Genomic DNA, 12,786 nt, shown 5'->3' with positions numbered 1-12,786 from the left:
AGTTGATTTTTTAAATTTAATTTTCTGTATGGCACAATTTTTCATTTCAAGCATTTCAATTTTATCATCTAATTATCCATATTTTCCACTCATATCTAACAGATTTTAATTTCATAAAGAGATCATCCTTTTGAATTTTATGTTTTGCTCCGCACACATTTTTTTTCTTAAATTCAGTTTTATTGAAATACATTCACACACCATACAATCATCCATGATATACAATCCACTGTCCACAGTATGATAACATAGCTATGTGTTGATCACCACAATCTATCTCTGAATATTTTCCTTACATCAGAAAGAACCAGAACAAGAATAAAAAATAAAAGTGAAAAAAGAACACCCAAATCATCCCCCCATCCCACCCCATTTGTCCTTTAGTTTTTATCCCCATTCCTCCACTCATCCATACACTAGATAACGGGGGTGTGATCCACAAGGTCTTCACAATCACACTGTCACCCCTTGTAATCTACATTATTATATAATTGTCTTCAGGAGTCCAGACTGCTGGGTTGGAGTTTGGTAGTTTCAGGTATTTACTTCTAGCTATTCCAATACATTAAAGCCTAAGAGGTGTTATCTATATAGTGCATAAGAATGTCCACCAGAGTGACCTCTCGACTCCATTTGGAATCTCTCAGCCACTGAAACTATTTCATCTCAATTTGCATCCCCCTTTTGGTCAAGAAGATACTCTCAGTCCCACGATGCCGGGTCCACATTCATCCCCGGGGGTCATACTCTGCGTTGCCAGGGAGATTTACACCCCTGGGAGTCGGGTCCCACGTAGGGGGGAGGGCAGCGAGTTCACCTGTCGAAATGGCTCAGTTAGAGAGAGAGAGGGCCACATCTGAGCAACAAAGAGGTACTCAGGGGGAGACTCTTAGGCACCATTACACACAACTTTAGACTCTCCTTTGTGGTAATGAGCTTCATAAGGGCAAGTCCCATGCTCAAGGGCTCAGCACATCAAATCGCCAGTCCCAATGTTTGTGACAACATCAACACCAGTCAAGGTGAGGATGTCCAACACATCCGCACCTTCCCCCAGATCCTCGGGGCTGGGGAGGGGGAGGCTGTAAATATATTTTTTATTATCTGCACAAATTACTCTAGGATGTGTCACTATCTCACTCTAGCCTATACTAACCTACCATATCTCACTTCCTGTTCAAAGTTCCATGCAATTGTGGTGTTTGAACAAATCGACTGTAGAGTTGTACTGTTTAGAAAATTTAGATCCTGTACCAAATAGATATCTATTCCCTTGGTCTCATATGAAAGTTGAAGTTTTAAAACACAGTCAGTTTCAACCTTTACCCTTTGGCCTGGCTTGCCCTGGTCTTAACCAGACCTGCTTCATTCATATCACTAATTGAAGTCTGGGCCCTTTTTCAGCTTTTTTTTTTTTTTTTTTTTTTTTTTTTTTGAAAGTGGCTGTATGCACTAATACTGACATTCATATCTGCCAAGCTCTAGCTCTGAGTTTCAGGTGTCTCAGAGATATGCATTGTTCCAGAGACCAATCAGGTTACACGCTAGGGGATCAGCATCTCAAAGTTTAGAGATAGGCCTTACAATTCAGGGATAGAGTTAACTGCTGTAAGAGCTTACAATCTAGGGACTATTACAATTATTGTGTCCACGTTAGGCTATGTTCTAAGATTCAATTCTGAGTTTACACATTGTAGTTAGTCCATATTGGTGAGGCATCATCATCTCTCACCATGTTTTCTCCAATATTTTTACTCCTATATATATATTTTCCTACAATTTTAGAGTTATATTCACATGCCATACATTTATCCACAGTGTACAATCATTTGTTCATGGTATCATCATAAAGTTGTACATTTATCACCACAATCAGCACTTGAACATACTGATTACTACAAGAAAAAAAATTTTTTTTAGCAATAAGAAAAAATGATAAAAAGAAAAATAATATGTCATACAATACAGTCTACTACTAAGGACAGCAAATCACACCACTACCAAGAATCCCATATTACTCCCCTATATCCCCCTCTCATATACATTTAGCATTGGCATATTGCCTTTGTTACATTTAATGGAGGTATATTACAATGTTACTGTTGACCATAGACTCCAGTTTGCTTTGATTATGTTTTTTCCTGAATACCATCCCTTTTTCAAATTTCTACATGGTTGACATTCATTTGCTTTCCCACATGCAAAAACATTTCTATATTTGTATATTTAGTAACAGTCATTGGCCACTCCAGTTTTTGCCATGTTACACAGTCCCAGTCTTTATCATCTATCTTTACCTCTGGTGTCATATATTCTCCTATCCCACCTCTTTCAGCTTTACTCACAGACATCTTTGTTCAATGTACTTACAATACCGTGCTACCATCACACAGTATTATGCTATCTATTTCTGGATCTATGCAATCAATCCTAAACATTCTGTAGTCCTTCAGCATCAAATGGCTGATCTCTGCCCTCTTTCTATCTCCTGGTTGCCTGTGTTGTCAGCTTTTAACTCCCAAAGTTTGTTAATTAATGTCTGTTCATATTAGTGAGACCATACAGAATCTGCCCTTTTGTTTCTGGCTAACTTCACTCAATATAATGTCCTCAAGGTTCATCCACATTATTATATGATCCATGTCTTTGTTCTGTCTTACAGCTGCATAATATTCCATCATGTGTATATACCACAGTTTGTTTATCCACTCATCCTTTGATGGACATTTGGGCTGTTTCTACCTCTTGGCAATTGTGAATAATGCTGCAATAAACATTGGTTTACAAATGTCTGTTTGTGTCTTAAGTTTCAATTCCTCTGAGTATATACCCAGCAATGGAATAGCTGGGTCATATGGCAAATCTATATTTAGCTTCCTGAGGAACCTCCATACTGTCTTCCAGAGTGGTTGCACCATTCTACATTCCCACCAACAATGAATAAGTGTGCCTCTTTCTCCACATCCTCTCCAGCACTTGTCATTTTCTGTTTTTTGGATAATGGCCATTCTGGTAGGTGTGAGATGATATCTCATTGTGGTTTTGATTTGCATTTCCTTAATAGCCAGTGAAGTTGAGCATATTTTCATATGCTTTTGAGCCATTTGTATTTCCTCCTCAGAAAAATGTCTGTTCATGTCTTTTGCCCATTTTTTAATTGGATTGTTTGTTTTTCTTTTATTGAGATGCAGGATTCCTTTATATATTCAGGATATTAAATCCTTATCTGATATGTGGTTTCCAAATATCATCTCCCATTGTGTAGGTTGCCTTTTGACTTTTCTGACAAAGTCCTTTGATGTACAAAAGTGTTTAATTTTGAGGAGATCCCGTTTGTCTATTTGTTCTTTGGTTGCTTGTGCCTTGGGTGTGAGATCTAAAAAACCACCTCCTATTACAAGATCTTTAAGATATTGCCCTACATTTTCTTCTAAGAGTTTTATGGTCTTGGTGCTAATGTTTAGGTCTTTGATACACTTTGAGTTAATTTTGATATAAGGTGTGAGATGGACATCCTCTTTTATTCTTTTGGAAATGGAAATCCAGTTCTCCAAACACCATTTATTGAACAGGCTGCTCTTTCCCAGTTGCTTCGGCTTCACTGCCTTATCAAAGATCAGCTGTCCGTAGATGCGATGGTCTACTTCTGAACACTCGATTTGATTCCATTGATCAGTATATCTACCCTTATGCCAGTACCATGCTGTTTTGAGCACTGTAGCTTTGTAATATGCTTCAAAGTCAGGTAGTGTGAGACCTCCCACTTCATTCCTCTTTCTCAAAATATTTTTGGCTATTCAGGGCACCTTACACTTCCAAATAAATTTAGTTATTGGTTTTTCTACTTCTGTAAATTAAGTTGTTGGGATTTGAATTGGTATTGCATTGAATCTGTAAATCAGTTTAGGTAAAATTGCCATCTTAACTATATTTAGTCTTCTATCCATGAACATGGTATGTTCTTCCATTTTTAAAGGTCTTGTTCAATTCCTTTTAGCAGTTTCTTATAGTTTTCTATGTAAAGCTCTTTTATGTCCTTGGTTAAGTTTATTCTTAAATACTTGATTCTTTTGGTTGCTATTGTAAATGGGATTTTTTTCTTGATTTCCTCCTCTTGTTGCACATTACTTGTGTATAGGAACACTACAGATTTTTGTGTGCTGATCTTGTAGCCTGCTACTTTGCTGTATTCATTGACTAGTTCTAGTAGCTTTGCTGTAGATTTTTCTGGATTTCCTACATACAGAATCATGTCATCTGCAAATAGTGAAAGTTTTACTTCTTCCTCTCCAATTTGGATGCCTTTTATTTCTTTTTCTTGCCTAATTGCTCTAGGTAGAACTTCCAGCACAATGTTGAATAACAATGGTGATAGTGGGCATCCCTGTCTTGTTCCTGATCTTAGAGGAAAAGCTTTCAGTCTCTCCCCATTGAGTGTGATGTTAGCTGTGGGTTTTTCATATATTGCCTTTATCAAATTGAAAAAATTCCCTTCTATTCCTATCCTTTGAAGTGTTTTCATCAGGAAAGGATGTTGAATTTTGTCAAATGCCTTTTCTGCATCAATCGAGATGATCATGTGGTTCTTCTGCTTTGATTTATTGATGTGGTGTATTACATTAATTGATTTTCTTGTGTTGAACCACCCTTGCATACCTGGAATAAATCCCACCTGGTCGTGGTGTAGAATTCTTTTAATGTGCTGCTGGATTCGATTTGCGAGTATTTTGTTGAGGATTTTTGTGTCTATATTCGTTAAAGAAATTGGTCTATAATTTTCTTTTTTTGTAGTATCTTTGCCTGGTTTTGGTATTAGGGTGATGATGGCTTCATAGAAAGAGTTAGGTAGCTTTCCCTCTTCTTCAATTTTTTTGAAGAGATTGAGCAGGATTGGTACTAATTTGTTCTTGAATGCTTGGTAGAATTCACATGTGAAACCATCTGGTCCTGGGCTTTTCCTTTTTGGGAGCTTTTTGATGACTGACTCAATCTCTTTACTTGTGCTTGGTTTGTTGAGGTCATCTATTTCTTCTTCAGTTAATGTTGGTTGTTTATGCTTTTCTAGGCAGTTGTCCATTTCATCTAAGTTGTCTAGTTTATTAGCATATAGTTGCTCATAGTATCTTTTCATTATCTCCTTAATTTCTGCAGGGTCGGTAGTTATATTTCCTTTCCCATTTCTAACTGCATTCATTTGCATCTGCTCTCTCTTTTTTTTTTTTGTTAGCCTAGCCAGTGGTCCATCGATTTTATTGATTTTCTCAAAGAATCAACTTCTGTTTTTGTTGATTCTCTCTATTGTTTTCCTGTTCTCAATTGCATTCATTTCTGCTCTAATCTTTGTTATTTCTTCCCTTCTGCTTGCTTTGGGGTTAGTTTGCTGTTCTTTCTCTAATTCCTCCAGGTGAGCAGTTAACTCTTCAATTTTTGCTCTCTCTTCTCTTTTAATATAGGCATTTAGGGCAATAAATTTCCCTCTCAGCACCGCCTTTGCTGCATCCCATAAGTTTTGATAAGCTGTGTTTTCATTGTCATTTGCCTTGAGGTATTTACTAATTTCTCTTGTAATTTCTTCCTTTACCCACTGGTTTTCTAAGAGGGTGTTGTTTAGCCTCCATATGTTTGTGAATTTTATGATCTTCTGCCTTTTATTTATTTCCAACTTCATTCCATTGTGGTCTGAGAAAGTGTTTTGTATAATATCAATATTTTTAAATTTATTGAGACTTGCTTTGTGACCCAACATGTGGTCTATCCTAGAGATGTTCCATGAGCACTTGAGAAAAAAGTGTATCCTGCTGTTGTTGGATGTAGTGTTCTATAAATGTATGTCAGGTCTAGTTCATTTATCATGCAATTCAACATCTCTGTTTCTTTAGTGATCCTCTGTTTAGATGTTCTATCCATTGATGAGAGTGGTGTATTGAAGTCTCCAACTATTATTGTAGAGGTATCTATTTCTCCTTTCAGTGATCGCAGTGTTTGCCTCATGAATTTTGGGGCATTCGGGTTTGGTGCATAAATATTTATGACTGTTAAGTTTTCTTGATGAATTGACCCTTTTATTAATATATAGTGTCCTTCTTTGTCTCTTTTAATTGTTTTGCTTTTGAAATCTAACTTGTCTGATATTAATATAGCTTCTCCCACTTTTTTCTGGTTGTTGTTTGCATGAAATATCTTTTTCCAACCTTTCACTTTCAATCTATGTTTGTCCTTGTGTCTAAAGTGAGTTTCTTGTAGACAGCATATAGATGGGTCATGTTTTTTAATCCATTCTGCCTATCTGTGTCTTTTTATTGGGGAGTTTAATCCATTTACATTTAGTGTTATTACTGTAAGGGCAATACTTTCTACTACCATTTTGTTTTTTGGAATTTATATGTCATATCTTATTTTTTCCTCTCCTTTTACCTTTCCTGATAATCTTCATTTCTGCACTCTTCTCCAACTCTCTCTCTCCTGTCTTTTCCTATCAGCCTGTAGCACTCCCTTTAGTATGTCTTGTAGTGCCGGTCTCTTATTCACAAACTCTCTCAGTGTCTGTTTGTCTGAAAATGTTATAATCTCTCCCTCATTTTTGAGGGAAACTTTTGCTGGATATAAAATTCTTGGTTGGCAGTTTTTCTCTTTCAGTATCTTAAATATATCATGCCACTGTCTTCTTGCCTCCATGGTTTCTGCAGAGAAATCTGTACATAGTCTTATTGACCTTACCTTGTATGTGATGGATTGCTTTTCTCTTGCTTCTTTCAGAATCCTCTCTTTGTCTTTGACATTGGACAATCTGATCAGTAAGTGTCTTGGAGTAGGTGTATTGGGATCTATTCTATTTGGGGTACGTTGTACTTCTTGAATCTCTAATTTTCTGTCTTTTATAAGAGTTGGAAAATTTTCAGTGAGTATGTCTTCTATTACTCTTTCTGCCCCCTTTCCCCTCTCTTCTCCTTCTGGGATACCCATAACATGTATATTTGTGCATTTCATGTTGTCACTCAGCTCCCTAAGACCCTGCTCATATTTTTCCATTTTTTTCACCATCTGTTCTTTTGTGTGTATGAATTCGAATGACCTGTCTTCTAGTTCACTGATCCTTTCTTCTGCCTGTTCAAATCTACTGTTGTGTCCCTCCATTGTGTTTTTCATCTCCTCCATTGTGGCCTTCATTCCCATGAGTTCTGCCATTTGTTTTTTTAAGTTTATGAATTCTTCTTTATGGTCAGGCAGTGTCTTCTTTATATCCTTCAGCTCTTTTGCTATATCTTCCTTCATTTCATCAAATTTGTTTTGCATTAGTTGCCTCCACTCCTGTGTCTCAGCTGAGCTATTAGTTTGTTCTTTTGGCTGGTCCATGTTTTCGTGTTTCCTGGTATGGCTTGTTATCTTAAGTTGTCTAGGCATCTGATTTTCTTGATTAGTTTGTTTTGGAGCTTGTTTTCTGTCTTTCACCTAGCGGTTTTCTTGTTGGTTGGCTTTGTTCTCTGGCCTCTGTTATTCAGTTCAACTTATTCTAGACCTCTAACTTAGCTTCTATTTAGTTAATCAGAATTTTTCCCCTCTTGTTTTTTCTGTTTCTTGCTCTGCCTCTATGTAACCTTTTTGTGAGTGGGTCTCCTCAGATATGGTTGACCCTAGTCAGATTTTCCCAGTCTAGTGAGGCCCAGGTCTCATTGGGAGAGTATGGAGTTTTCCTGAGAATGAGACCCTCCTATGAGGCCTTTAGAATTGGTGCTTTTCCTCTCCTGACAAGCAGATAGCGCTGGCCAGCCCGGAGCTCCCCCACCAGTGTAAGGACGTATGGAGCCTTTAGTTCTCCTGGTGACTCTGATCCTGTCAGGGGCATGGCTGACTGAAGCTGGAATCTGAATTCCAGCCCCTGGGGTCTGAATTCCCAGAAGGAGGACTTCCAGTTGAGCTGGACCTCCCTCCACTCTCCCAATACTCAGAACTCCAGTTGTCTCTCAGGGGCACTATTCCCTTCTCCTCTCTCCTCTTTGGGGCCTCTCCAGGTAGATTCCTTGGTCAGCCTGAGTTGCCAATTAAAGACGGGGATGGAGGCCTTCAGTAATGAATAGGGAATTCAAAGACACTGTGGGCACTCTGTCTCCCCCAAGCCCAGCCTAGTCCCTCAACCTGGGCTTTCCGAAAGAAAATAACCACATATATTACTTTTAGACTTAAAAAAAGAAAGTAGAAAAGAAATCAAGAAAAAGAAAAAAGGAAAAAAAAATAAAGAAAAAAAAAGAGTCTCTTTTAAAAGTCTTTCCCCTGCCTGGGAAGTTTTGTCAGTGTCAGAATAGAGCATTTAAAGATATGCTTTGGGCTATTGTCTGATAATTACTCTCAAAAGGCTTCAGATCCACCCCTGCCGGGGGCTATTGAAATGCAAAAAGATAAGGGATCAGTGAGAAGCCAGAAGGGACAAAATGTAGGGGAAAAAATGGGTTTTTTGGAGTCTGGGAATGGGTGCCCGCTTTTACGTGCCCCCAATTCTTGGAGCCCAGCCCTTCTTTAGCACCCCAGCTCCCAAAGATAGTTAATTATTTGTTAATTAATTCTGCAGTTGAGGCTGGTTGAGCCTCCCTTCTTGCCCTCAGCAGATTGCTGTTTTTTGGTTTTTTTTCCCCCCTTTCAGGGAGTAATAAAATAAAGAAAAAAATATATAAATAGTAAGGTGTATGGGATGCTTTGGGTGTTCTTTTATATCTTTATATTTTTCTTAATTTGGAGTAAAAAATGTTTTAAAAGTGATTGTGACTATGAATGCACAACTATAAGATGGTACTGTGAACCATTGAATCTATACTTTAGATGGATTGTATGATGCTTGAATATATATTAATAAAATTGCATTATATATATGGTTTTATTTTTCTGGTTGGTTTGTAGCAATTTGGGAGTCATTTTTTTTTACCTCTAATGTGCCATGAATTAATAGGGAATAAGTTTCAGCAGCTCAGGATACTTTCTTTTTTTCTCACAAAGTCTTCTTCTTGGGTGGATCTATTTGTGCATCAGTTGAAACCAGGCATCTTTCCCTCTGCATTTACTTGTTCTGATCATGTTTTTCACACATGCCAGGAAGCAATATTAATTCTTAGAGTGATTAACATGCACAGTAGGAAACATTAATTCTCTTTGTGAGAAACTTGCATTAACTTGTTTGCTTACAACACAAAAGAGTCTGTTGGGAAACCTTGTGGAGTTTTCTGGTTTTGCCTGGCATCATTTCTGCTGCATTCCTTTTTGTCACGTTGCAATTCCCTGATGTCCACAATATCAACTTTCTTGTGGATTCACATGTATATGGTCAGAAGAACACCTCTGTGCACTTTAAAAGGACTGGAACATATGTAGCAGGTTTGCATCTCTATTTGTGTGCAAAATTTTAGGGAATCCCTGCAAGATAGAAGTTCTATACAAAAGACAAAATATGGCCTCTTATTTCTACTTTCTTTCATATTGAATGGTTTTTATAAGGTTCAGCAATGGTGTAACTTGATGTCAGGGCTTGATTTCTATTTTTGGCTGAATAATTTCCATTATATGGCTATACATCCATGTCTTTATCCATTTATCAGTTGATGGATATTTGATTTGTTTTCACCATTTCACATTGTAAATTGGGCTCCTATGAACATTTGTGCCCAAGATTTTGTTTAAATTTCTCTTTTCAGTTCTCTGAAGTGCATACCTATATGTGGAAGTGCTGGGCCATATAGTAGTTCTGTTTTACATTTTGAGGAAGTGCCAAACTATTTTCCACATTGGCTGCACCATATCACATTGCCAAAAGCAAATTATGGGAGATATAGCTCTCTATATGCCAGCCAACACCTAGTTATATACTACAGTTATCTCACTGCAGCCATCCCAGTAGGTGTGAAATAATTTGAACAGAGTCCTGGAACATCAAACTAATCCAGGTAGTCCATAGACTGAAATAAACATTATTAACTGATAGTTTTTGGAGAAAATAAATGTAGTTAAGGTGAAAAAAGCCTTCAAATCATTAGAAATACCTAAAAATATGTGACACATAAAAGTACAGAATAATAAAAGAATATCATTTTCATGGAGTTCAAATTAAATTCCATATCTTAGTTTTAACAAGGAATAAGTATGATTATATAACATGTATATATATATATATGTATGTATACATATATATATATATTAACTACAGGAGATTTACAAGAAAAGGTTCTTAAACATCTAAAAGAAAATTAATGTCATTGGAATGTGAATTTGAACATAAATATGTCATGACTTTGAAAATTAATTTCTAACTTTAATAGATAAAAATTAAAATTCTACAAAAAGGCAAATATTTTGCTTAGAGGGATAGAGCAACCATATTGTAGGCATCACTGGAAGTTTTCAATCATTAGAGTGAATATCAGTCAATAAAAGAACATAGAACACACAACACAGTACCTCACATTAATGAACATATACCCTCAGATCGTGCACCAAGACTGTAATCTTCAATAAGGACACCCACATCATGAAAAAGAATTTTTTTCTTTAGTAAAGCAATGCATGGTTGAAAATTTCATTCATCATATTTAAGATTATCTGTGAAGTTAAGGCTATATCATTCATGTATTTGTAAAATCATGTCTTCTTCTTGAGTCCCCTTTAAAGACAAACTTTCTAAAAATAATTTCTGCTATAGTACAGTATAGCAGAGATCATCCATGATAAACACTGATGCAAAGAGTGAATAAGAAACAGGATAAAATCAGATGACATCTATAAGAAACGCCACGATGTGAAATTTCAGTATGTGAAATTTGGCATTCGTTGAAAGATGTTTTATGACAGAGATACAGAATGGAATGACAGCCAACTGGAGAGCTGAGCAAAACCTGCCCAATACCAGACACTGAGAAGTTTCTCCATAAGAGACTCAAGAGCTCTCACTGCTTCTCTAAGTCATCTGACTAAACACTTGAGGAAGGTTGCAGTCCTGGCTTCTCAAATGTGTGATGGCACAGAAGGCCTGTGCCATGAAGGAACTGCAAGTAGATACCAGGGTGATCAAGAATCTCATGTCAACTTAATAGGCATTTCTCCTGGCATGATGCCCCTGGCTCCTGTGAGGTGCTGAGATAGATCAGGGAGCTCTGCCAGCAGTGGCTGCAGCCTGATATGTATAGGCAATCAGCAAATCCCAGAGTGGCTGGTGGTGGAGAAGTTCCTGACCATCCTACCCAGGAGCTCCAGACCTGGGTGCAGAAGCAAAATCCAGAGAGTGGAGCAGCTGTTGTGACCTTGCTAGAAAATTTGGATGAACAAGGACAGGAAGTTTCCAGGCCATACAAAAGAGCAGAAGATCTCATTAAAGAGGCAGTGCCCCCAGAAGGAGTCCAGGAGTCCACTGAATATTCAGCTCCAGACCAGTGAGATTCCAATCCATAAGTGTGTCCTCCACAGGATAGAGTATCTAAAAGGCAAATGTATAAAATATAATGATAGGAGTTCCTAGATGGTGCAATAAACGGAGTGGAAGGTAGTTAGTCCCCTTGGAACAATTAACAAACAAACAGGAGCTACTAGCAAATAATCCAGAATACTGCAGGGGGACAAATGAACCACCCACTCATCATACACTAACCTGAATTGGGAGGAATACCTGAGATTGCAGCATAAGATTGTAAGCAAAACCCAGATCCAAGGCAGGTACCCCTCCACCCATCGCCTGGGCTGAAAGCCTCTTGTTGCTAGAGAGAAGCTCTCTCCAACCAAGTGAATACAGCTCAGCTGAGCTCCAAATGGGGTTTTAATTAACAATGAGGACTGCTCGATACAAGCTACAAATCCCCAACAAGCAGACAGAGGCTTTGGGTTATGACTGACCTTGGAGAGCTGGAGGGCAGCCACAGACTGGCCCCTGAAGGAGGCTTTTTGTTCATGTTTTGGCTCAGTGGAGAAATCCTCAGCCATTTCAATTCACAGTGCTCTGATGCAGACAAGGGTGGATTTTGCAGAGGCAGAGAGAGACCATTGAAATGGTAATGACCTCTCCCTGGGGGGTTTTTACCTTCTCTAAGATGAAAGAGGCAGGGCCCCAGCTCTACTACCCACCCTTCCATTCAGAAGCTGAACCCAGAGCCTGGGGGAAAAGACCCACAGGCCACACCTCTTTACAACCAGTCTGGAAGCTACAGGCTGATAGGTGCCACCTGCTAGGCAGAAAAGCAGAGTGACCTGAGGCCTCACAGAGTGTACCAATTTTCTAAGACACACCCTCAGGGAAACCAGATACTGAATACCTCTTCCTTCTGGGACCAAAGCCTGATTTGGTCTGGGAAATCGTGATTGGGGTATCCAAGGACATCATACCTAGACAACAGAAAACTACAACCTACTATAAGAGAAATGAAGTTATCGCCCAGTCAAGGAACAAACTTACACTTCAACTGAGATACTGGAATTTAAACAATTTAAAAAGTTTTAGAGAAGATATGGCCAAAAGAGGTGAAGCATATAATGAAAACACTGGGTGCACATACAATAGAAATTGAAAGTTCAAAAACCTACTGGCAGAATCTGTGGAGATGAAACACATAGACAAGATATGACACAATGGAAACACAACAGCAGATCTCAAGAGGCAGAAGAAATGCTCAGGAACTGAAGAATGAGGCAACTGAAAGCCTACACAAAAAAGAACAGATAGAGAAAAGAATGGAAGAAATGAGCAATGTCTCCAGGAACTTAAAGACAAAATGAAAACCAAGAATGTGCATATCATTTGTGTCCCAGAAGGGAAACAGAAGG

General features: G+C 38.1%; 1 pseudogene; it reads left to right on the top strand.

The window, feature by feature from the left end:
* Window positions 1–11,154: 11,154 nt before the first annotated feature.
* LOC119525529 overlaps window positions 11,155–12,786 on the top strand; it is a 44,885-nt pseudogene continuing 43,253 nt past the window's right edge.

The sequence above is a fragment of the Choloepus didactylus genome, assembly GCF_015220235.1.
Source record: "Choloepus didactylus isolate mChoDid1 chromosome 25 unlocalized genomic scaffold, mChoDid1.pri SUPER_25_unloc2, whole genome shotgun sequence".
Classification (NCBI taxonomy): domain Eukaryota; kingdom Metazoa; phylum Chordata; class Mammalia; order Pilosa; family Megalonychidae; genus Choloepus; species Choloepus didactylus.
This window is presented reverse-complemented; position numbering and strand designations above follow the sequence as displayed.